Here is a 22,031-nt window from a genome sequence, read left to right as displayed (position 1 = left end):
CAGCCGTGTGCATTCCTCAAAACACTACAGGACTTTACAAAGGTCTTTCAGCTTCGACCACTGCACGCCTGTCAACTCCATGTCTGCTCTCAAAGTGCCTGGCCGTGTATCCTCCCACAAATGCATTATGGCCTGCCTCTGCTCGCACAGCCGCTCCACCATGTGCAGGGTGGAGTTCCACCTTGTTGCAATGTCGATAATGAGGCGGTGGTTGGGAAGGTGGAGCAATCGCTGCAGCTTCTGCATATGAACGGAGTGTACAGGCGACCGGCGGATGTGCGCGCACAGTCTTCGCACCTTCTGGAGCAGGGCTGTTAACTCCGGATAATTTTTGAGGAAGCACTGCACCACCAGGTTCAAGGTGTGAGCCAAGCAAGGTATGTGGCTGAGTTTTGAAAGGGCTATGGCTGCCACAAAATTACGGCCGTTATCACTAACTACCTTGCCTGCCTCAAGATGTACACTGCCCAGCCATGACTCAGTTTGTCGCTTCAAGTACTCGGCCAGCACCTCGGCGGTGTGTCTGTCGCCCAAACACATCATCTGCAACACAGCCTGCTGACGCTTTCCACTAGCTGCTCGATAGGGGGACACATCGTGTGCAACAGTGGCAGCTGCAGATGGAGTGGTCGTACAACTGCGCTCTGTGGACGAGCTGTCGCTTCTGGAGGAGGAGGAGGAGGAGGAGGGTCGAACGCCTACAGCCAACTGTTTCCTAGACCGTGGGCTAGGCAGCACTGTCCCACCACCGCTGTCCCCTGTGGACCCTGCATCCACCACATTAACCCAGTGCGCAGTGATGGACACGTAACGGCCCTGGCCATGCCGACTGGACCATGCATCAGTTGTGAGGTGCACCTTTCCGCTCACTGACTGCTTGAGTGCATGGACAATGCGGTCTTTCACATGATGGTGGAGGGCTGGGATGGCTTTGCGAGAGAAGAAGTGGCGACTGGGTAGGTCATAGCGTGGTACTGCATAGGCCATGAGTTCGCGGAAAGCTGTGCTTTCCACCAACCGAAAGGGCATCATCTCAAACGAGATTAGTTTGGCAATGTGGGCGTTCAAACCCAGTGTACGCGGATGAGAGACTGAGTACTTTCTTGACCTACTCATAGTGTCTGGGAGGGTGAGCTGGACTTGAGAGCTGCATATGGTGGAAGTAGCGGTGGACAGGGTGGACTGAGAGAGGGTTGATGATGGTGATGGAGTTGGTGTTCTTTCTGATGGCCTAGAATCAGTCTTTCGTTGATATAACAGTGGGATTCCCTGACTGCTGTGGCCTTGCAACGACACCTCAACATTTGCTGCTGTGCTAACCGGTGTGCTTACAGTGGGGGAAACAATGTAGCGTTGCTGACTACCTTCGTTGTGATCAGTTGCACATGTGGCACTTGAGGTTTGGTGTTGTGTCCACGCTTGCAAGTGCATGCTGGTTAAATGTCTAAGCATGCAACTGGTATTCAAATTTTTCAGATTTTTCCCTCGGCTAAAGGTCTTTGCGCACTTCTTACAGATAACCTTGGCCTGATCATGAGGATTTTGTTCAAAAAACTGCCACACTGCACTCTTCCTACTTTGGCAGACATTTTGCGGCCTAGCACGCTGTGATCTTTTGACCCTCTGGACTAGCTGTCCAGCAACTCTTTTGATGTTTGGAACCTGTCTTTGGAGTGCTCCGGGCCTGCCAGATAACAGCTGTTGCGATGTCGATGTCTGCTGTGGATGCTCCTCATCTGAGCTATTGGAAGCAGCACCCTCTTCCCCCAATGGATGCCAATCTGGGTCAACAACTGGGTCATCCATCACCTCCTCTTCTATGTCATGTGCACCTTTCTCTGTGTCACCGTGTATGGTGGTATAGTGTGCGGGAAGGGGCACCTGAGTCTCATCAGGGTCAAAATCTGGCTCTGTACACTGCGAGGACAATGTAGTGCTCTGAGTGAATGTACCAGCAGAATCATCCATCAGCGGCTGTGCATCAGTGCACTCCATGTCAGATTCATCTTGGCCTGGGTAATTCACCATTTGACTTGATAATCCAGGCATGGTATGTGAAAACAGCTCCATGGAGTAATCAGTAGTATGGCCTGCGTCATCCTTCAATCTTGGTTGGGGTGAAGGACACAAGGAAAGGTGTGGTTCATGAACATGAGCCTCCAATGACGACTCAGTGCTTTTACTTTTTACAACTGAAGAAGAGGAGGCGATAGAGCTGGAGGCTGAGTCAGCAATGTAAGACAAAACTTTTTCCTGATGCTCTGCCTTTAAAAGCGGTTTGCCAACTCCTAGAAAACTAAGCGTTCGAGGCCTTATGTAGACAGACGATGACGCAGGGTCAGCACCTCCTGCATTTGGTCCTATTTTGCTCTTGCCACTACCATCAGATCCACCACCAACACCATCATTACCAGCTGCCAACCCCCGCCCAATTCCACGGCCTCTTCCACCAGCCTTCCTCATTTTTGGTAGAAATGTAGACAAAATCCAACAAACTATATAGTAATGTAAAACAAGGTACAAGGTGTCTATAGGACAGGGGAGTTTTAGAATTTCTGCACACACTTGTGGACAGTGGACACTTGTGGATTGTGTGCGGCCCACTGATATCTGAGCGCTATGTGACAGGCTCGATGGCACAGCTGCCTGTGACCAAAGTGACGAGAGGATAATGGAGATTTTGAATCTCTGCGTACACTTGTGGACAGTGGACACTTGTGGATTGTGTGCGGCCCACTGATATCTGAGCGCTATGTGACACGCTCGATGGCACAGCTGCCTGTGACCAAAGTGACGAGAGGATAATGGAGATTTTGAATCTCTGCGTACACTTTTGGACACTGGACACTTGTGGATTGTGTGCGGCCCACTGATATCTGAGCGCTATGTGACACGCTCGATGGCACAGCTGCCTGTGACCAAAGTGACGAGAGGATAATGGAGATTTTGAATCTCTGCGTACACTTGTGGACAGTGGACACTTGTGGATTGTGTGCGGCCCACTGATATCTGAGCGCTATGTGACACGCTCGATGGCACAGCTGCCTGTGACCAAAGTGACGAGAGGATAATGGAGATTTTGAATCTCTGCGTACACTTGTGGACAGTGGAACCTTGTGGATTGTGTGCGGCCCACTGATATCTGAGCGCTATGTGACACGCTCGATGGCACAGCTGCCTGTGACCAAAGTGACGAGAGGATAATGGAGATTTTGAATCTCTGCGTACACTTTTGGACACTGGACACTTGTGGATTGTGTGCGGCCCACTGATATCTGAGCGCTATGTGACACGCTCGATGGCACAGCTGCCTGTGACCAAAGTGACGAGAGGATAATGGAGATTTTGAATCTCTGCGTACACTTTTGGACACTGGACACTTGTGGATTGTGTGCGGCCCACTGATATCTGAGCGCTATGTGACACGCTCGATGGCGCAGCTGCCTGTGACCAAAGTGACGAGAGGATAATGGAGATTTTGAATCTCTGCGTACACTTTTGGACACTGGACACTTGTGGATTGTATGCGGCCCACTGATATCTGAGCGCTATGTGACACGCTCGATGGCACAGCTGCCTGTGACCAAAGTGACGAGAGGATAATGGAGATTTTGAATCTCTGCGTACACTTTTGGACACTGGACACTTGTGGATTGTGTGCGGCCCACTGATATCTGAGCGCTATGTGACACGCTCGATGGCACAGCTGCCTGTGACCAAAGTGACGAGAGGATAATGGAGATTTTGAATCTCTGCGTACACTTTTGGACACTGGACACTTGTGGATTGTGTGCGGCCCACTGATATCTGAGCGCTATGTGACACGCTCGATGGCACAGCTGCCTGTGACCAAAGTGACGAGAGGATAATGGAGATTTTGAATCTCTGCGTACACTTTTGGACACTGGACACTTGTGGATTGTGTGCGGCCCACTGATATCTGAGCGCTATGTGACACGCTCGATGGCACAGTTGCCTGTGACCAAAGTGACGAGAGGATAATGGATGTTTTGAATCTCTGCGTACACTTGTGGACAGTGGACACTTGTGGATTGTGTGCAGCCCACTGATATCTGAGCGCTATGTGACACGCTCGATGGCACAGCTGCCTGTGACCAAAGTGACGAGAGGATAATGGAGATTTTGAATCTCTGCGTACACTTGTGGACAGTGGACACTTGTGGATTGTGTGCGGCCCACTGATATCTGAGCGCTATGTGACACGCTCGATGGCACAGCTGCCTGTGACCAAAGTGACGAGAGGATAATGGAGATTTTGAATCTCTGCGTACACTTGTGGACAGTGGACACTTGTGGATTGTGTGCGGCCCACTGATATCTGCAGGCAGGCCGGCACAGACCACCGGAGCCTGCACAGACCCCCTGGCAGGCCGGCACAGCCCCCCGAAAGGCCCGTACAGACCCCAGAGAGGCTGTACAAGGCAAAAACAGGGTTTTTCTTATTCCGATACCGGAAGTCCCATAGACTTGAATGGGACTTCCGGTATCGGAATCGGCGATACCGATACTTTTTTTAAAGATCGGCCGATCCATTCCGATCCGATACTTTGAAGTATCGGACGGTATCGCTCAACTCTACACGTGACGCAATACATCGTTTAGCCCCGCATCCAAGAAAACCCTGAATATTTAAGCACGTTTTTTTCCCACTTAATTGTGATATGTGCTCTCCAAAAAGACTGGGTGATAATAGGGACCCCAAAGTGGGGGCTTTTTTAGCTGCGAATCTAACATCACTACCCAGAATTTCTTTTAATTTCATATCTTGATTCAATGTTGGAAGATATTGTTTAATAATACTCACAATATCATTATGCTGGGGACTATATTCTTTTGAAAAAGTTATGCCTGAAAAATGATTTTTATTTTCATTTTTAGATTTACATAGTAAAGTCTTACGGTCAATATTATCTATTCTAGGGTTAGGGCTAGGGTTAGGGTTAGGGCTAAGGTTAGGGTTGGGATTATGGTTATGGGTGTGTTGAGGTTAGGGTTGGAGTTAGAATTGGGGGGTTTCCACTGTTCAGGCACATCAGGGTCTTTCCAAACGTGACATGGCATCTGATCTCAATTCCAGCCAATTCTGCATTGAAAAAGTCAAATGGTGCTCCTTCTCTTCCAAGCTCTACCATGTGCCAAAACAGTGGTTTACCCACACATATAGGGTATCAGCGTACTCAGGACAAAGTGCACAATAACTCTTGGAGTCCAATTTCTTGTCACCCTTTGGAAAATAAAAAATTGGGGGCGAAAATATCATTTTTGTGGAAAAAAATATGATTTTTTATTTCTGTGGCTCTACGTTATAAACTTCTGTGAAGCACTTGGGGGTTCAAAGTTCTCACCACACATCTAGATAAGTGTCTTGGGGGGTCTACTTTCCAAAATGGGGTCACTTGTGAGGAGTTTCCACTGTTTAGGCACATCAGGGGCTCTCCAAACGCGACATGGCGTCTGATCTCAATTCCAGCCAATAATGTGTTGAAAAAATCAAACGGCGCTCCTTCCCTTCTGTGCTCTGCCATGCGCCGAAACAGTGGTTTCTCCCCACATATGGGATATTAGCGTACTCAGGACAAATTGCACAATAACTTTTGGGGTCCAATTTCTCCTGTTACCCTTGGGAAAATAAAAAAATTGGACCTGAAATAATTTTTTTCGTGAAAAAAAGTTAAATGTTCATTTTTCTAAACATTCAAAAAATTCCTGTGAAGCACCTGAAGGGTTAATAAACTTCTTTAATGTGGTTAAAACACTCCTTAGTTGCTTTTGCAGTATGTTTTGGGTAATTGTCCATCTGTACTGTGAAGCGCCGTCATATCAACCATGCTGCAGTTGTTTGAATCTGAGCAGAAATTATGGAATTGTACACTTCAGAATTCATCCGACTTCTTCTGTCTTCAGTCGCATCATCAATAAATACTAGTGACCCAGTACCATTGGAAGCCATGCATGCCCATACCATCACACTGCCTCCACCATGTTTTACAGAGAGTGTGATCATGAGCTGTTCCAAGACTTCTCCATACTTTTGTCTGCCCATCATTCTGGTACAGATTGATCTTAGTTTCATCTGTCCAAAGAATGCTTTTCCAGAACTGGGCTATCTTATTTAGATATTTTTTTGCAACATTTAATCTGATCTTTCTATTTTTAAGTCTGATTAATGGTCTGCACCTTGTCATAAACCCTCTATATTTACTCTCATGAAGTCCTCTGTTTATGGTAGACTTAGATACTGAAACATCTACTTCCTAGAGAGCGTTCTTCACTTGGGTAGATGTTGGATGTTATGAAGGGGTTTTTCTTCACCATGGAAAGGATTCTTCAAACATTCACCACTGTTCTGTTCTGTGGATATCCAGACCTTTTTGAGTTCCCAAGCTCACCAGTGCACTCTTATTTTGCAGAGTATACCAAACAGTTGACTTGACCACACCTAACATTTCTGCTCTCTCTCTGATTGATTTTTATTTCAGTCTAATGGTGACCTGTTTCTCTTCATTGAGAGTTCAATTGACCTCATATTGTGGGATCACAGCAACAGCTTCCAAATGCAAATGCCAGACCTGGAATAATCTCCAGACCTTTTACCTGCTTAACTTATGATGGATTAACAAGGGAATAACCCATGCAGCTCATAACAGTCCATTTTAGTTAATTGCCCAATTATGTTAGGTCTCTTTAAAAAGAGGCAACTACTTATTAAACCCCTCATGACGTGAACATTTTCTGTTCTTTTTGTTTTTTCCTCCTCTTCCAAGAGTCATAACTTTTTTATTTTTCTATCAATTTAACCGTATGAGGGTTTGTTTTTTGCGGTCATGACTTGAACTTTTGAATGAAACCATTTATTCTACCACATAGTGTACCGAAAAACAGGAAAGAAATTACAAGTGCAATGTTTTTTCTTTACAATGTTAACTTTATAATAAAACTGACCTGGTAATATGATTTTCCAGATCAGTATGAATATGCAGATATGAAACATATATAGTTTTTTTTTATTCAAGTCGTAAAAAAAATTTGGAAATGTATTTAAAAAATGTGATATTTTCTGAGACCCATAAGTTTTCATTTTTTGGGATCTGTGGCTGTGTGATGGCTTATTTCTTGTGCCCTAAAATTTTCATTGATTCCATTTTGGCGTAGATACAATTTTTTGATTGCCTGTTATTTCATTTTATTGCAATTAAGTCATGGGCGTGGAATGACCACCCTCCTACTGGTGGGTGTTTAAAAGCCATGGTTAGAGGTATTTAATAGGGATGAGTGAACATGCTCGGTGAGACTCGGATATTACTTTAGTATCTGGGTGCCGGGCTGTGCTCGGCACTCAATGAGCATTGACTGGTGCTCGTATTTGAAGCTCAAATCCCTGCCCCGTATGTTTGGTGCCTGTTACACAGCCAGTATGCATGCAGTGATTTCCTACCAGTTACTCTAATGTTGTAGCCATCTTGCCATCTTGGTAGTGGCATTAATGTTATTGGCCGGTTATAAAAAGACAGGTGCCGGCTCACTGAAGTCATTGCACAGCTCAGGTACAGTTCTGATTGTAGTGAGAGAACAGTTATCCAGGCCTGTGTGCGCACAATTTAATCAGAGTCCTCTAGTTTTGATACTGGTGCTGATGCTGAACCATCATACTATCAGTTCTATTAAGGGATAATCTTACGCTTTGCTGTTGTATCAGATACATTCTGCATTTAGCCTAGGAACAGTTGCAGGAGCAGGGAGAGGGGCAGAATACAGCATCTAGGCAGGGCCTAGGGCTTTGCAGTCCATTGTTAAATATATAACTGTTGTATGTGACCACATTCTTTTTCTTGGAAAAATTGAATATATTGTCACCCCTAGAGCATTACGTGCTTTGTGTTACATCATGGTGGTATATAACATGCCAAAAAGTGTTCAAAATTTTTCTGGATTCAATTAGTGATCCATAGAGTATTACATGGTTTGTGATACTTTTTGGTGGTATATAACCCTCCAAAAAAGCATTAAAAAAAAATTTCCAGATTGAATTTAACCTTAAAGCCAGAAGTGTATGGGTGTTCACTCTACATGGAAATTCCGTTTGCGATCAGGCTCCTGCTCCTTGTCCTTCATGACATCACAGATGTGTAACATGTGGTTCAAGATAAAGAAAGAAGAGATGGCTTAAAAGACCGGATGATGGGCAGTGAGAGGTGAAAAGACCAGATAGGTGAGCGGTGAACTGTGTATGGGTTCAGCAAAATGGCGGTCAAAAATTTATATTTTCAAAAGTGCTATTTTTTTGTATATGACAACAGTAACTATTAAATATCAAACAATGTTCAAGTGATAACTTCCTGAAAAATCATCACATATTCTAAATAGCAAAAAGGACTAATAAGGATAAGTATAAGGTGCAGAACTTACTTGCTGGCAGTGGGGCCTTGAAAAATCTGGATGCGAAATGCGTGCAAGGGTAGGACGGGAGTTTCAGCATTCCCTTCCAGCATCAGTAAGTATGTATTTAATCTAAGACTCTGCTGTGATGGCAGCCTCCTTTTTTGGCTTGATATCCTTCTTTTTGACCCTTCATTATTTTACTCAGCTTATTTAATTTATTCTAATAAAAAGTATATTATTGTACTAACTGTTGGGTGGTCTTTGTTACTCCATTTGGTTCTTTTTCTGTATTTACATTGTTATGAAAGTATTTCAACCAGATAATATTTTATGATGTATATTGATGGGGTAACTCTTTAAGTTATGTTACTGGCCGGGAAAAGCAAGTTGTGCTATGTCTATTCATATTCACTATTGGAGACATTTTTTAGCAGTCACCAGTTGATATACAGTATCTCCAGGAGTTAGATGACAATGAACATAATAATGGAATAGAATTTACCATTGAAGCTTTAGATAAATTAAAACAATTTTTTACTCTTGGCATTCCTTGGCTAAAGTTGAAGGAAATTGATACTACATTACATTAGTTTTCCTTCCTTTAGTTTACTATAAGAACTAATTATTCTTCTTTTCTTCTCTTTCCTTTCCCTTCCCTTAGGTGCTGCCGTTCTCCCTCTTCCTCAATTAGTTTTTTTTTATAAATTATTTTCTTTCCTAATAAGGTGCATTATGTTTTTTTATTGCCTTTACGTTCTTTATCATTTCCAATTTTTTGTGAAAGCAGCTTTTGTGGCTTTAATAAAAGTGTGATTTACCTAAAAATGAAATAAGCTTTCCACATCCCCTCATTACAGACTTATTTTTCTCTGTATGTTTGTGGCAATTAATTTATGATCTTTTTCTCACTGGTGGTTTTTGACTACATTTTATAATAATTTTGCTTTTACAGCTCTCCATGTCATGAATTTCTGGCGACCCTGTGGCTTGCGTATATTTTATAGAAGACAGTGTATACTCTCTTGATGCAGTGAAGAATTTTAATGTGCAATACATACAGTAGTCACATCACAAACGTTTCAGCCTGTCAAGACCTTTATCATTGTGCTAAACAGATTAGCCTTGATATGTGCAATGGGCACAAAGTGGTAGGCAATAGAATGGAAATGGTGGAGGCACGACGGTTTCCTCATATGGAGGATCAGTTAGAGTGTGAGGGCGTATCAGCCTTGGGACGCGGTGTCCACTGCAAGTAACGAAGAGGAAACCATCGTGCCTCCACCATATCCGTTCTATTGCCTACCACTTTGTGCCCATTGCACATATCAAGGCTAATCTGTTTAGCACACTGATGAAGGTCTTGACACTTGAGAGTGTGCCTGTTCTTCTATAACATATTCTACGGTTTGTGAACCTACCGGAGGCACCTACACCACTGGCTATGCTAGCATTCTCTCATTTGTGGCTTGCGTATAGACACAGAATCCAATCAGAGGAGGCAGAGCTGCTGGGTGGAGGCAGAGAATAACAAAATGAACCAATGATAAAACAGGAGGTGTGTCTCAAAGTATAAGAGAAAAACAAAATGAACCAATGATAAACAAGGAGGTGTGTCTCAGACTAGCAGAGGATAACAAAATGAACCAATGATAAAACAGGAGGTGTGTGTCAGAGTAGCAGAGAATGACAAAATGAACCAATGATAAACAAGGAGGTGTGTCTCAGAGTAGCAGAGAATAACAAAATGAACCAATGATAAAACAGGAGATGTGTCTCAGACTACCACACACTACCTCTAGGTACTGTAGCTAGCCCATAATTTCAGATGAGATCACACCTCTGCCCTAATGATTCCACTCTACAACCGCAATGAAACAGTAAGTGCTGAAGGCTATACATACCGAAAAAAACCTTGAGCTATAAGTGCAGATTTACATTTAGTTTTTAAGCTCACTTTAATTTTTCAAACTGATTAAAGATTAAATGAAGTCTCCATAAAACTGAAAAGATAAAAATCTAGATGAAATTATTTATGAGGCAATGAGTGTATAATTGCATTTGGCAATAGACTATAATATATAATAAAACTTCTTAAAAAGTTATGCCGTTTTAATTATATTAAATAAATAAAAAATGTGCCTTTTGATTATTATCGTCGACACGCATTACCTTTCTCTAACATTTGAATTGAATACTCTTGGAAGTAAAACTTCAAAACTAAATTGAATTTTCCGATTTACATAGATTGTCTTTTTGAAGTGTTCTCCATGATTTTCCAAGATATATGTGTGAAACTTGCCAGTAATATAAAAATGCGATAAAATAGAACAAGTCTTTCCTCTGTTTCGGTCTTTAAGCAAACTGCTAGGGAAAAAAAAGTAATATATTTGCATGAAATGTAGAAATATAATTACATTTTAACTACTGGAGAACTTGTCAAATGCTGTGCTGATAAGAAAAATGAGAAAGTAAGCTGAGTGCAGAACCCAGATCAAGGAAAAGTTAATATGTTGTAATATGTTAAGAACTTTACTACTTAAAATGTTTTTTTTCCTTATATGAAGCAATGGTTCATCAAATGCATCTGTTTAAGTGGCTGTAAGGGATATGACTCTTGTATATTAGTGCTTTATCATAAACTTCACTCTAGATTGAAAACACTGTTTTATCCCCATGTATCTTTTTCCTCTCTAATTACATTGTCTGGCCACACTCATTCTGGGGGTACTCTGCCCCACGCTCCATGGGTGAAATTTGTCAGCTGCATCTGCGAGGGTACTTTGGCCCATCCTCTGTTGGTGAAGTTTTTTAAGAAGATTCTATGGGAGCACTTTGGCCCATGCTCTATGAGTGAATTTTTAAAAAAAAGTTTCAGCAGGGGTACTGTACTCGGTGGGTGAAATTTGTAAGCTGCTAATGAAGAGGTACTCTGCCCCATACTCTATGCGTGAAATTTATAAGAAGATTCTCTGGGTCTACTCTGGCCCATGCTCTGTGGGGGTAATTTTTTTTATAAGATTATGTAGGAGTAGTGTGCCCCATGCTCTGTGGATGAAATCTGTAAGCTGCTTCTGGGGGGGTACTCTGCTCCATGCTCTGCGGGTGAAATGTTTAACTGGACTGACAGTAGTAAGCCTCTGTCTTTGTGAGGGCCCAGTTTCAAATTTTTGTTATTCATTTTTACTTCCTATTTTACCATGATTGCTATGGTGACAGAACCCCTTTAAGTCATTTTTCTATCCACATTTGCTTGTAGGATGATTGTCCTGCTCTTACTCCCTACTTTGCTTCCATTTGTAGCCCCCAAACCCTTACTTCGACCATTTTACAGCCATTATACAGCAGTGAAGTTAATGTCCACATTGACTTGAATGGGGTTCGGATTCCGGGTTCAAGTGTGGATCCTAAACCGGACATTTTAAAAAGACCCCCTGAATCCGGCAAAACCGAACATCCAGGTGTTTGCTCATCACTTATGCTAGCTAATCTTTTGCCATCTTTAGATTTACAGCATATTAAGTATGATGGACAGTGGAGGTATGGAAGTGGAAGGTTTCATTCAAAACTTAACTGCTATTATTTTCAAAGTGGGTTGAAAAAAGATTTAATGCCCTTCTACACAAATATGAAATGGACTCCAATAGAGAAAAGCAAATCTTTTTAAATTCGAATTTGTAAACTTCAATGAAATTTGATTTGTGGTGAATCGAACTGCAAATTGCTTTGAAAAGATGTGTTTGACACTCTTAAGTCTCATAGGACTGTATCCAAACCACTTTAATCTCTTTAACACAAACACAGCCTTAGTAGCCTTAATAATGTCAAAGCAAACTGAGTTGCTATGGATAACCAGGCTGCCAAATATAACAAACAACCTGCAAAACTCCTTATTGCCAGAAAGTTTTTACTTTTCTGATTAAGCCCCATTTTTCAATTCTGGCGTGTCACTTTAGGTGGCAATAACTCTGTAGTGCTTCTCTATCATGCACATCCTAATGATTTTTCATGATATATTATTATTAGAGTTGAGCGAAACAGGTCGGTCAAATTCATAAGTCGCCGACTTTCGCTAAAGTCGGGTTTCGTGAAACGAAACCCAACCATAGCGTAAGGTCGGCCATGAGGTCGGCGACCAGAGCTCTAAAGTCGCACTTCAAATGATGCTTCCAGCGCCCTTTTTCAGCCAATGATGGAGGATGCACACTGTCGGCAACGTGATGACATGGGCAGCGGTCACCACCATCTTTGAGAAGGGCATGCAAGTGATTGGTTTGCTTTGTGTGGCGTCACATGGGCTTTAAAAGGGCGTGCACGCCGACCGCCATCTTACTTCTGCCGATCTTAGCATAGGGAGAGGTTGCTGCTGCTGATTCTGAATAAGGTAGAGCGTTAGGCAGGGAAGAAGAACAAAAAAACTGCTTCTGCTGGTAGCGATTTTCACTGTACAACACAACAGTTTGTGTGCAGTGACAGGGGAGGACATATTTTTGTGCATCAGCTCTGTTGGTTATTTGGCTGCCTTATAAGGCTCCCTGATAGCTGCATTGCTGTTTGCACACTGCTGTGCAAACTGCTTTTTTAAAAGCAAAAATACTTTCCTTCCACTTTTCTGCACAGTTACCAAGTGTTCATTTTTCCACACTTTTGTGTGCAGCAGTCCGGCTTATTAGGCTGCCTGCTGCCATACTTGGACTGAGTGCATCATTGTCAGCCTCCTAGAATCTCTAGGGAGATTCAAATTCTCCCCAATGCTATATACACCTTGTACTTTGTCATACACCATCCAATTTCAGCCTGTTAAATTGAGGTGTAATCTATAGAGGGCCTGAGATAATAGTTCAGCCACCTAAAATCTCTAGGGAGATTCAAATTCTACCCAATACTATATACACCTTGTATTTTGTCATAAAACAGCCAATTTCAGCCTGTTAAATTGAGGTGTAATCTATAGTGGGCCTGAGATAATAGTTCAGCCTCCTAAAATCTCTAGGGAGATTCAAATTCTTCCCAAGACGATATACACCTTGTACCTTGTCATACACCAGCCAATTTCAGCCTGTTAAATTGAGATATAATCTATAGTGGGCCTGAGAAAATAGTTAAGCCTCCTAAAATCTCTAGGGAGATTCAAATTCTCCCCAATACTATATACACCTTGTACCTTGTCATACACCAGCCAATTTCAGCCTGTTAAATTGAGGTGTAATCTCTAGTGGGCCTGAGATAATAGTTCAGCCTTCTAAAATCTCTAGGGAGATTCAAATTCTCCCCAATACTATATACACCTTGCACCTTGTCATACACCCGCCAATTTCAGCCTGTTAAATTGAGGTGTAATCTGTAGTGGGCCTGAGATAATAGTTCAGCCTTCCAAAATCTCTAGGGAGATTCAAATTCTCCCCAATACTATATACACCTTGTACCTTGTCATACACCGGCCAATTTCAGCCTGTTAAATTGAGGTGTAATCTATAGTGGGCCTGAGATTATAGTTCAGCCTCCTAAAATCTCTAGGGAGATTCAAATTCTCCCCAATACTATATACACCTTGTACCTTGTCATACACCAGCCAATTTCAGCCTGTTAAATCGAGGTGTAATCTGTAGTGGACCTGAGATAATAGTTTAGCGTTCTAAAATCTCTAGGGAGATTCAAATTCTCCCCAATACTATATACACCTTGTACCTTGTCATACACCAGCCAATTTCAGCCAGTTAAATTGAGGTGCAATCTATAGTGGGCCTGAGATAATAGTTCAGCCTCCTAAAATCTCTAGGGAGATTCAAATTCTCCCCAATACTATTTACACCTTGTACCTTGTCATACACCAGCCAATTTCAGCCTGTTAAATTGAGGTGTAATCTATAGTGGGCCTGAGATAATAGTTCAGTCTCCTAAAATCTCTATGGAGATTCAAATTCTACCCAATACTATATACACCTTGTACCTTGTCATACACCAGCCAATTTCAGCCTGTTAAATTGAGGTGTAATCTATAGTGGGCCTGAGATAATAGTTCAGCCTCCTAAAGTCTCTAGGGAGTTTCAAATTCTACCCAATACTATATACACCTTGTACCTTGTCATACAGCAGCCAATTTCAGTTTGTTAAATTGAGGTGTAATCTATAGTGGGCCTGAGATAATAGTTCAGCCTCCTAAAATCTCTAGCGAGATTCAAATTCTCCCCAATACTATATACACCTTGTACCTTGTCATACACCAGCCAATTTCAGCCAGTTAAATTGAGGTGTAATCTATAGTGGGCCTGAGATAATAGTTCAGCCTCCTAAAATCTCTAGGGAGATTCAAATTCTCCCCAATACTATTTACACCTTGTACCTTGTCATACACCAGCCAATTTCAGCCTGTTAAATTGAGGTGTAATCTATAGTGGGCCTGAGATAATAGTTCAGCCTCCTAAAATCTCTAGGGAGATTCAAATTCTCCCCGATACTATATACACCTTGTACCTTGTTTTACAGTACCATATAGCTGGTGGTATTTTGGGTACATTTTCCAAAAAATGAGGAAGTATGGTGGAAGAGGCTGTGGAAGTGGGCGGGGGTTGCCAACTGGTACTGATGGTGGTGGTGGTGCATCTGCTGGTAGTGGCAAAAACACAATAGCACCTAAGGCAGGAGGTTTTGAGCCTGCGTCATTGTCTGGCTCCACAAGGCCTCGACGGCTCTCTTTTCTGGGAGTAGATAAACCGCTTTTAAAGCCGGAGCTTCAGGAGCAAGTTTTGGCTTACATTGCTGACACAGCCTCCAGCTCTATCGCCTCCTCTTCTGAAGTTTCAAAACATAAAAGCACTGAGTCGTCAGTGGAGACTCCTGGTCAGGAACAATACCTTTCCTTGTGTCCTTCACCCCTACCAAAAGTGAAGGATGTGGCAGGTCACACTACCGATTACTCCATGGAGCTCTTTTCACATACCATGACTGGGTTATCAAGTCAAATCGTGAATTCCCCAGTCCAAGATGAATCTGACATGGAGTGCACTGATGCACAGCCTCTGCTAGATTTTTCTGCTGGTACATTCACTCAGAGCACTACATTGTCCTCGCAGTGTACTGAGCCAGAATCTGACCCTGATGAAACTCAGGTGCCCCTTCCAGCATACTATACCACCTTACATGGTGACACAGAGGAAGGTGCACATGAAATAGAAGAGGAGGTGATGGATGACCCAGTTGTTGACCCAGATTGGCATCCATTGGGGAAAGAGGGTGCCACTGCCAATAGCTCAGAAGAGGAGGAGGAGGATCCGCAGCAGGCATCGACATCGCAACAGCTGTTATCTGGCAGGCCCGTAGCAGTCCAAAAACGGTTTACAAAAACCCAAAGAGTTGCAGGACAGCTTGGCCAGACGGTCAAATTAGCACAGTGTGCAAGGCCTCAAAATGTCTTCCATAGTGGGAAGAGTGCAGTGTGGCACTTTTTTGAACAAAATCCTATTGATCAGGCAAAGGTTATGATTGGGTCACCGAGGAGAAAAAAACAAAACAAGCTAAGCCACAGAAAACCAGAGAAGTTGGTAACTATGCAGATTGCAAATCCCTGATCTTACAACACAACAAGCAGTAGCCGTGGAGCGTGCCTACGATGTTCCTAGACTCCTCGTCACGGCCGGAGGACTACATAAGCCTAAAGCAAGAAAAGGGAAAACTAACTGCCCCAGAGCAGACCCCAAAGGAATAGACAGCCCCCACACATGTATTGACGGTGAAACAAGATGAAGGCACAAACACAGGCAGGAAAATCAGCTGAGCAAATGATGGGGCGCAAACTAGCTAGACAGGAAAGGAAAGGCAAGTCACTGTCTGCAACCTGCAAAAAACCCTACAAAAATAATGTCCAACACTTCTGATAGCAAAAATAACCCTGAAGTCACTAGACTTCTCCCACTATATCAGCACTCTGGAATATTCTGAGGCAGAGCAAAAAGAGACCAAACTAGTAAGGGACAAAAAGCCAATTGGCAAAATACTGATAAATAAGAGTGGAAATTCAGCTCAGCCCCCGGCCGGGGCTGTCAGGCCACACAAAAAACTGAATAGACCAACAAAATCAAGTGTGAACAGTAGCAGAAAAACTTAGCTTTAGATGACTTGAACAGAGTGAAAACCAAGAGCTGACAAGCCAGAAGGAATCACCGGCAAATGAATAGGGCGTCGGCTGTCTTAAATTCAATCTGAGAATCCCGAGATCCAATCATCATCCCCATCCTCAGGTGGCAGATCTCCACCGATCAAACCAGCTGCACCACCTCCCGACACCACCAGAGGGAGTTCAGAAGGGGATCCAGGGAAAGAACTCACAACAGTTATCTGTAAGAAGTGCGCAAAGACCTTTAGCCAAGAGAAAAATCTGAGAAATTTGAATACCAGTTGCATGCTTAGACATTTAACCACCATGCACTTGCAAGCGTGGACGGACTACCAAACCTCGCACCACATGTGCAACTGCTCCGAATGAAGGCAGTCAGCAATGCTACATCGCTTCCCCCACCGGTTAGCACACCACCAGCAGAAAATGTTGAGGTGTCGTCGCAAGGCCAAAGGAATCAGGGAATCACAATGTTATTGCTACGAAAGACTGAATCTAGGCCATCAGCAAGACCACCAACACCATTACCATCATCAACCCTCTCTCAGACCGCCATGTCCACTGCTAGTTCCACCATATGCAGCTCTCAAGTCCAGCTCACCCTACCAGAGATTCTGAGTAAGACAAGAAAGTACTCATCCTCTCGTCCGCGTACACTGTGTTTGAACGCCCACATTGCCAAACTAATCTCGTTAGAGATGATGCCCTACCAGTTGGTTGAAAGCGAAGCTTTCTGTGAGCTCATGGCCTATGCAGTACCACGCTATGACCTACCCAGTCTGTACTTCTTTTCTCGAAAAGCCATCCCAGCCTTCCACCTGCATTGTCCATGCACTCAAGCAATCAGTGAGTGAAAAGGTGCACCTCACAACAGATGCATGGTCCAGTAGGCATGGCCAGGGCCATTACATGTCCATCACTGCGCACTGGGTTAATGTGGTGGATGCAGGGTCCACAGGGGACAGCGGCGGTGGGACAGTGCTGCCTAGCCCACGGTATAGGAAACAGTTGGCAGTAGGCGTTCGACCCTCTTCCTCCAGAAGCGAAAGCTCGTCCACAGAGCGCAGTCACACGAGAACTCCATCCGCAGCTGCCAGTGTTGCACACGAGTTGTCCCACTATCGAACAGCTAGTGGTAAGCGTCAGCAGGCTGTGTTGAAGAAGATGTATTTGGGCGACAAAAGACACACCGCGGAGGTACTGGCCGACTACTTGCAGTGACAAACTGAGTCATGGCTGGGGAGTCTACATCTTGAGGCAGGCAAGGTAGTTAGTGATAACGGCCGGAATTTCGTGGCAGCCATAGCCCTTTCAAAACTCAGACACATACCTTGCCTGGCTCACACCTTGATCCTGGTGGTGCAGTGCTTCCTCAATAATTATCCGGAGTTAACAGCCCTGCTCCATAAGGTGAGAGGACTGTGCTCGCACATCCGCCGGTCGCCCATACACTCCAGTCATATGCAGAAGCTGCAGCGATTGCTCCACCTTCCCAAGCACCGCCTAATTATCAACGTTGCAACAAGGTGGAACTCCACCCTGCACATGGTTGAGAGGCTGTGCAAACAGAGGCAGGCTGTAATGCATTTGTGGGAGGATACACGGGCAGGCAGTTTGAGGGCAGACATGGAGTTGTCGGCTGTGCAGTGGTAGAAGCTGAAAGACCTCTGTAAAGTCCTTCAGTATTTTGAGGAATGCACACGACGCCATCATAAGCATGAGCATCCCACTTATGTGTCTGCTCATGCAAACTTTGATGCACATTAAGGAGCAGGCGTCTGCAGCTGAGGAGGAAGAGGAAGAGGAGGAGGGAAGCCTTGATGACACTCAGCCATTGTCTGCTCATGGAACTCTCCTGGACGAGGTGGAGGAAGAAGAGGAAAAGGAGGAGGATGAGGATGATGGGGATGATTGTTTAGGGGAGGAGGATGCTTCTCAGGGGGCAAGAGAAAAAGTTGACGTTGCAAGGTCAGGTACAGAGTTTGTGCGTGACTGGAGGGATGTGGATTTGCCTGAAAGTGCTCTTCCACCCAGCACTCGCAGTGCATCATTGACACCTGGAATATTGGCCCACATGTGTGATTTTGCCTTGCATATCTTAAAAAGGGACCCCCGCATTGCCAAAATGATGAACGATGACGACTACTGGTTGGCCAGCATCCTGGATCCATGCTATAAAGGCAAATTCCAAAACGTCATGTCACAGTAGAACCTAGAGCTAATATTGGCTAACAAACAAGCAACTCTGGTAAACCGTTTGTTTGAGGCATTCCCAGCACACAGCAGCAGTGATGGTTCTCCCACAAGCCGTAGGGGGCAACATGGAAGAGGTGTTTGTGGTGCACACATCCGAAGTGGCGTTGGAGATAGGGGTTTCATGAGCATGTTGTGGACTGATTTTTCACGTACCGCTCACACAACTGGTAATCCTGCATCGATTGAAAGTGACAGGAGACAGCAGTTGTCAACTATGGTTACAAACTACTTCTCCTCCCATATCGATGTTCTCACTCACAGGTCATTCCCCTTTGACTATTGGGCCTGTAAACTGGACACCTGGCCTGAATTGGCACAATATGCCTTACAGGAGCTTGCTTGCCCTGTTGCTAGTGTTCTATCCGAAAGAGTCTTCAGTGCTGCTGGATCACTCCTGACAGAAAAAGTGTCTGTCGACCCAAAATGTTGATGATCTAACCTTCATTAAAATGAACCATGCATGGGTTTCAAAGGATTTTGTCCCACCTTCCCATGATGACACATAGGTTGCCAGAAAAATGGCTCGCTTTTGTCCTCCTCTTCCTCGGACTTCTCCAATTCCTCCATTTGCAGCTGCTGAATGTCCAACATCAACATATGACATTTTTTCAACCTCCCTAACTGGGCTGCCTCCCCCCCAGGGCCGGGGTCACCACCTGGCGCATGCACCCTTGCGATTGCCATTGCCCTGGACAGGTGGGTGGGCCCACTCTTGGGCGACGGCACTGGCACAGGGTCCCTCATAGTACAATCAAGTGTCTCTGACGGTGGGGGTGCACACCCGCCGTCAGACACACCGGCATACTATGAGGGGCCCTGTGCCAGTACCGCCGCCCACGAGTGGGCCCCCCCCTGCTTGCTCAGGGCCCCAGCACTTGCAATACTTACCTCTACCTGCTCCACCGCTGTGTAGTCTGGGCTGCTAAATCCTTCACTGGGACTGCCACTACAAATTTGGTGAACTGATAGATGATGGTTAAGACATAGCTGTGCCCTGTCCTGCTGGGCTATATCTTCAGATCAAACGGCTTCTATTTGTTATGGACGTCGACTCACAATGAGATGCAGTGGTGGTTTATCATCAGCTTTCACAGTTTTCCTACTCACAGACGTGTGACAAACCTGCCCATATTTTTAAATGTGTCCTCTCATGCCAATCCAATAGAATCGCCTACGGCCTGTAGCTTCTGTCTTTTGCACTCCAAAGTTACCTGACAGATCATGATAGGCAGTGAGGACCATGTCTACATCTTTCCCTGTGATCACAATTTGATGGAGATGAGTAACGGTGATGGGATCCACGGTACTGCAATACAGCTACCCTTTCTTCACAAAGAACTGTTTTCGCTGTCTCCACAGACAAAGTAATTGAGGGTTAGCATCGTCTCTGAGAGTTCTCCTGGGAGTTTTTCCCCGTGATTAGTAATTCCAAAATTTCTGCAATCACTCGACTTTGCGTCTGTACTTTTATCCATCTTGTTTCCTCTTGCGGAGAGTCTGGACTGTCTTACTGAGACTGAAATATATATGAAGATTTAAAAATACCCCAACAGTGTATACTGGTGTACGCTTCGAATACATTACCCTTTTTCTACTTTTTAGATTCTTGTCTAATCCATATATATCCAAACTATGCTATATATACCTGTTATCCGGTGATACTGTACCCTTTCTCAACTTTCTACAATCTTGTCGAATCCATACTGGGCCTGAGACCGTCTGAGTCTGCCTCCTGATATATAGACATAGATTTTTAATGTGTAAACTATGCTATATATACCTGGCATCCGGTGATTCTGTTTCACATTAATAATGGTTTTCAATGTTAATAGACAGTTTCATGGCATAGTAGCGATGTCTGGTAGCCAGCGGTGTACACCTGTCAAGGAGCTACACCGTGTGTGTTTCTAAGAATTTTTTACCGCATCATGTCCAGAAAATCCGTTTGGGCCTTGTAGCACTGTCTGCTACTCTGCAGAGGAGCGTACCTGTGAACCTAGCTATGCCGCCTGTTTATGAAAGGACCAGTTTTTGACTGCATTTAGCTCAGTTAATACTTTGGGCCTAGTAACTGTGTCTGCTACTCAGCAGAGGAGCCCACCTGTGAACCCAGCTATGCCGCCTGTTTATGAAAGAACCAGTTTTTGACTGCATTTAGACCAGTTAATACATTGGGCCTAGTAACTGTGTCTGCTACTCAGCAGAGGAGCCCACCCGTGAACAAACCTGTGCTGCCTGTTTATGTAAGAACCATTTTTTAACTCCATTTAGCCCAGTGAATACTTTGGGACTAGTACCTGTGTCTACTGCTCAGCAGAGGAGCCCAACCGTGAACCTAGCTATGCCTCCTGTTTATGTAAGCACTGTCTGCTACTCAGCAGAGTTGCCGACCCTTGAACCAAGCTATGCCGCCTGTTTATGTAAGAACTGTATGCTACTCAGCAGAGGAGCCCAGCTGTTAAGCAAGCTACAGCACCTGTGGTTTGGACGCTTAATTTTTTCACATTCTTTCTGGAATGCCGGTTAGGCCTAATTCCGGAATTCCGGTTGACCTGCACTTACTGGGAAATCCTCGTTCGCGGGGAAGAATTGGAATCCCAGATCCCCATCACTAGCGGGGTTCAGCGGGTTATCCGCACCTGTAAGCGACACACGCTGGTCCTTTCAGTGTAGCGCACGTGCAGCCCCGGACATGTAAGGGCATAACAGACGTGTTATTGCCCGATCTTGCGTGCCAGAGCCTCGCGTGTCCCTCTAGTAAGCTGGACGCAGACCGCGGGGGGCATGCCGGAGTCTCATTCGTTAACGGAATTAAGCTGACAAATCGCTCGCACAACTAAACACTGCCATTCACCACCACCCACAGAATCGAGAAAGCTTGCAATCTGTCCATCCTTTCTGTGGCTGGCATGGTTGAGGTTGCCTGTGTGGAGTCGAATTAAGCCGCAGGCTCCACTCCTGGTGATGCCCTTCTGGACATTCCTTTAAGGTTCAGCTTTGCAACCATACTGCCCCCGGAAACCAAACACTTTGCCTTCATGGACGCTGTTCGGAGGGTCGTGGGAATAACGCTGCCCGATCAGCAGTTGGCATAATTTATGATGGGAAGTCCGATGGTATGTGATCGTCTTCTATTTTAGAATTTTAGAATTTTTTTTTATTTTAGATTTTTATTCCAGCCTTTCTTGACTTTATAAGGGCATGACATGCCTATATCTTCCTCTCCTTTTACTCCTCCACCTCTTTTCTATATGTAGTTGCCCTT

The sequence above is a fragment of the Dendrobates tinctorius genome, unplaced genomic scaffold (assembly GCF_039654945.1).
Source record: "Dendrobates tinctorius isolate UK_male_01 unplaced genomic scaffold, ASM3965494v1 ptg000038l, whole genome shotgun sequence".
NCBI classification, from domain to species: domain Eukaryota; kingdom Metazoa; phylum Chordata; class Amphibia; order Anura; family Dendrobatidae; genus Dendrobates; species Dendrobates tinctorius.
Note: the sequence above shows the minus strand (reverse complement) of the source record.